The sequence below is a fragment of the Periplaneta americana genome, chromosome 8 (genome assembly GCF_040183065.1).
Source record: "Periplaneta americana isolate PAMFEO1 chromosome 8, P.americana_PAMFEO1_priV1, whole genome shotgun sequence".
Lineage (NCBI taxonomy): Eukaryota > Metazoa > Arthropoda > Insecta > Blattodea > Blattidae > Periplaneta > Periplaneta americana.
Window position 1 is genome coordinate 13489331 of NC_091124.1, and position 5604 is coordinate 13494934.

The following is a 5604-nucleotide window of genomic DNA, read 5'->3' on the forward strand; positions in this document are numbered from 1 at the left end:
TTTTGTTAACTGAATTGTATAGCAATGAGAAGAAGACAAACAGTGAACAGTTTTATTTCGTAGTATGTTAATCTGTATAAAAGTGTATATTTTGTTTTGTTTCATTATTGTGCAAACATGCAAGAATTTATTTCGTATATAGTTAACTGTACCAAATTGTATACTGTAGAGTACTGTTTTTAGTATAGTGCAATTAACAGTGAATGTGTGCTTCAATTAATTTATATTCTTATCACAAATTTGGTTCACATACAAGTTGTTAGCTCCGCCACTGTGGAAGCAGCTACCCTTGCCCGCAGCCGTACGTCAGGGCTTGAGGGTTTGTACGTACGCACGAGAGTGTAGTCACTTGACGCTCCCTGCTGTAAGGCCTATATCTGTTTCTTACGCTATTACTACATTATAGTACAGCGTTTATCATACTATGGTCCGCGGACCACCTGTGGTCCTCGAGTTCTGCCCTTGTGGTTCTTCAAAAAAGACAGAAGAAAAAATAAAATTCAAAGGAATTGCGTACCACACTATAGTTGAAAATCTCAGAGTTTGGAAATGATACATGGCAATCGCCTTTCACTTTTTCTCCTAGTACTAATATTTTATGAAATTTCTTACCCTACCCGTCTACCCAATTCCCACTCTACTCTCAACAACAAAAGAGGGATTTAAAGCACTATCAACTATTAACGTGGGGTTACTGGTCATCTTTTCTCTGCTTATCTGGCGCCGAGTCTGTAACCCAGCCAGGGACCACCCGAATTCATAACAGAGGACCAAGGTACCGAACCTTTCCATGTATTGATGACTTTCTTGGTAATTTTGCCGATACCCAGGCTGCACATTGAAATGGGCTCGTACACCAATAATAGAACGTGCCAAATTGCATCTTTAGTTGCTGAAAATCGGCCATGTTTTTGCATTTGTTTTTCCAGATTACAATATAAGAAATTTTAAACTTCGCCTATTTTAAAATCTGACAGGTTTACTTTTTTACACTTGCATGTTTCGTCTCTAAGTGCAATTTCAATTTTATCTTCATCTTACCAAGCTCTTTATGTAACCCCAAAAGAAAAAAAATCGAGGGGTGTTAAATCTCGAGACCTGGCCGGCCATTCTACTGGTCCACGTCGACCAATCCAATGTCCAGGGAACTGTTCTTCCAGTCTGCTGCAACATTTCTGTGGCTTAACCTACCAGAAAGAAGAATTATATCAATTCTTTCCTTTTTCGATAATATCACGAAAATCAAGAAATTTGTTATAGGAAAGCTTCAAATAATCACAACAATGCATTGAAACTGTCACAGGTTAACCAAACAGTAAAGCAGGAGAAGATAATTACCAGAATTGCATAAAAACACCTTTTCCAAAGCCTCCTTAGTACCGTACTATGTTACAAAATATCTGTAGATGCAGTAACTAATGTTTGTGTCATTATGACAGTTATCTTTAAATAACTTGAAAACGTTTAGAGATATCTCAAAACGGATTGCACCATTGTTTTTCTCAGAAAATTTCACATGATTTTGAACACCTACATGGCCCCCTTTCCATTTAAAATTTCAAAGTTGCATTCAAAATGGCGACTTTTGAGATAGCTGAGGGCTAGAATCGAATGTGTCACTTGGTCTTACAAATACTGGTAACACCTATAATAATCTAAAATAAAGCATATGGGAGATATTTATATGGTTCCATACTTTTGATTCACTCTGTTTATTACCATTTTGTACCATTGAAACAAGTTCCCTTGTTCATCCTAATAATAAGAGAAGCTTTGTTTTCTGCATTTCACAAGACATTGCCCACATTCTGTATTATATCATAAATTAACATTTAGTTCCGTCAAGATAGTCTGAAACAAAGCAATTTGAATTATATCCTTCTTAAAATTCTGTAATTTATAACTTATAAATTATTTTGCTAGTAATAGGATCCTTGCCACAGAAAGTCTTCGTCTTATCCGTGGAAATTTCCATAGGGCATTTATCTGCTACTAAATTTAAATGATGGATTGACCTTCATAAATCAACATCTGAGGTGAGTGATAAGACCGTGTTTTGTAAGTTTTCCACCCAGATGGTCCGGGTTCGATCTCCGTCCAGGTCGTGATGTAGTTTGTGGAGGATAAAGCAGACGTTGCTGAGGATCTTTCTTGGGGTACTCGCGTTCCTCACTATTATTCCACAAATATATATAATTTGAACTGGTAATGGAAATTACGGGAAAACGACTGAACGGATTTTAATAAGTGGCCCCTCATTTTGAAGCTTGGAACCCAAAGTTTTTCATAAAAATAATAGTTTTCAGTGAAATATCAATTTTCATACATCATTTTCCTATTCTTCAAAATCCGTCTCTCGTCAATTTTGAGGAATAATGGCTTTTCAGAATAAAACAAAACACAAACACACTACAATAAACAATATCACACGAAGGTCACGACCTGTAGGATTGCTGACATATTTATAGTTCAGATGTCTCAGATTCTCTGACAATACCAATATGTCGATCTTCATTTGTGTAACTTTTTCAGAACGTTTCTGTAATATTGGTTATTAAAAACTTCGACTTACTAAAAAAAATTTACAGGCCAGATTCTGTGGTGTGTAATTTTCTGAGTACAGCTGTCTATGTATTGGATATTAAAAACTACAAAACTTAAGAATGTTTGATGACATTATTACCATTAAAAATGAAATATTATTGCAGTGAATGCCATAATGTATTTGTCACTAATTATACAGATTAATGCTTTATTGATGATGTGAAAGTGAAACCTTTTGGGGTCATATAAGTAAATGGAAATTTCAGCACAAAAATCAAAAGTAATGGCATTTTTAGGACAAGACCCAGTGAGAAGTAAGATAATACACAATAACCAATGCCTCGAACAAGTGCAAAATTTCAATTATCTGGGTTGTGAAATATCTTATCAAAATGAAAAAGATGTGAACAAGAAAATTACCAAATTTACACAAATTCTAGGAATAATAAACAATACATTAAAAGCTAAATTAGTACAAAAATCTACAAGAATAAAAATATATAATACACTAGCATTACCCACCCTTCTAAACGGAAGCGAGATTTGGACATTAAAGAAAAAAGACATGAACAGAATCAAAGCAGCGGAAATGAAATTTTTCAGGAGAACAGCAGGATATACTCTTTTAGACCGAAAAAGGAATGAAGAAATTTTAGAACAATTAGAAGTAGAGTCAGTAGAAGAAAAAATCAGCAGATACAAATTCAATTGGCTAGATCATGTAAGAAGAATGGAAAATTCAAGAATCCCAAAAATTATGATGCAATATAAACCTAGAGGACATCGTCGACCAGGAAGACCGTTAAGAAGACTGCTAGATGGGGCCGAAACAGGTCTACAGAGGCCTAATTCGTGAAGGATGATGATGATGATGATAAGTAAGCGTAGAGAATATCAGAAGTTAGATCTTCATTTCTATAATATTTACCGAGTGACGGCTATATAGTAGTCTATACAAAACTTACGTAAGATAACAATATTGTTATTAAAAGTGAAATATTTTTATAGTTATTAATCAAGTGGGTGGGTCTTTTCCATATATTTAATGATGGTGTGGTGTAGGTATTTAAAGCTGAAAGTTAGAATTTATAAAACAGTTATGCTACCGGTTGTTCTTTATGATTGTAAAACTTGAACTCTCACTTTGAGAGAGGAACAGAGATTAAGGATGTTCGAAAATAAGATGCTTAGGAAAATATTTGAGGCTAAGAGGGATAAAGTTATAGGAGAATGGAGAAAGTTACACAACGCAGAACTACACGCATTGTATTCTTCACCTAACATAAATAGGAACTTTAAATCCAGACGTCCACACCTGTGGAGTAACGGCTAGTGCGTCTGGCCGCGAAACCAGGTGGCCCGGGTTCGATTCCCGGTCGGGGCAAGTTATCTGATTGAGGTTTTTTCCGGGGTTTTCCCTCAACCCAACATGAGCAAATGCTGGGTAACTTTAGGTGCTGGACCCCGGACTCATTTCACCGGCATTATCACCTTCATCTCATTCAGACGCTAAATAACCTAAGATGTTGATAAAGCGTCGTAAAATAACCTACTAAAATAAAAATTCAGACGTTTGAGATGGCAGCGCATATAGCACGTATGGGTTAATCTAGAAATGGATATAGAGTGTTATTTGGAAGACCTGAAGGGAAAAGACCTTGAGGGAGGCAGGCGTAGATGGGAGGATAGTATTAAAAGGATTTGAAAGAGGTGGGATATGTTGGTAGAGACTGGATTAATCTTGTTCTGGATAGGGACCGATAGTGAGCTTATGTGAGGGCGGCAATGCACCTCCGGGTTCCTTAAAAGCCATTTGTAAGTAAGTGATGTAGATATTTATATGTGTGATTCTCTTCAGTATTGTCTGGAGGAAGCGCAAAAATTATAATGCCTAAGGAAAGACCAAACGGTATTACTTACTCATAAAATAAGAGGCCTACAAAATGTTGTAGTGTCCCGATGACTTTAGCAAGATCTCTTAGCAGGATAAAATGATTCTATCCTCTACATTTCAAGGTAGTTCACGAAACATGCAGCAGCTGTACCAAGACGCTATGTCTATTGTTGGAAAGCATGGCAAACCTGATATTTTCTTAACTCTCACCTACAATCCGCAACGACCTAAAATAGTTACTGCTTCACTCCCACATGAAAAACCGACTGATCGTCCTAACATTGTTACTTGTTTTCGCATTAAAACTCAAGAACTGAAGATGTATAGGTTCATTATAAAGTTTTGGCATAAAGAAATCATTCAGAGGGGTATATTTCATTATTATGGAAGCAAATAACTTCCAAAATGTCTGGTATTCTTCACTGGAAATAAATTTGAAAAATTTTAATTTGAACGTCTAATGAACTTGGTTTGCAGCATTTGCTGCACAAGCCACTAGTAGTATCTATATTCCACTCATATCATCTGAAATAGTTAAGAACACAGTCTACTACATACAGTCGCGAAGCTCAATATGTACTAAAAATGCAAACATGGGTAGTTGCCCACCACTAGGATCGCTACTATCGCCTCATCATCGCAGATCTCTCTCCTAGTAGACGACAAAATATGTTACACTTTCGTTGTGTTCTTTTGGAAAAATTAACACCTTCCTTCAATTATTGAAATATTAAATGCATAAAGTTAATTTATTATTTTAATGAAGTATATTAAATTCCACCATAAACTCGAAGATACCTGCAAGAAATAGGTTAATATTATTTTTGTTTGTGCAAAACGAACTGAAATTTACTATAATCGCTTCACTCATTCAAGATTATAGCGATAATCAACTATGAAACCAATAAATATTAATTTGCATTTCCCTTTACAACAACAATAATAATGGAAATATGAATTAATGGAGTAACTTATGTGTACCGGTACTTGTAGTGTATGCTTACGTAGTTAACAAAGTGGGATGAGGTTAAGCAATAATACTCACACCAGAATTGGAAATAAAACGTGATCAATAAACTTTATTGTAACAGACTTTTTCTACTCTCTAGTAAAGTAACAAATAAAAATAACAACAAAATTAACAGCTATAATTAAAAACATATCCT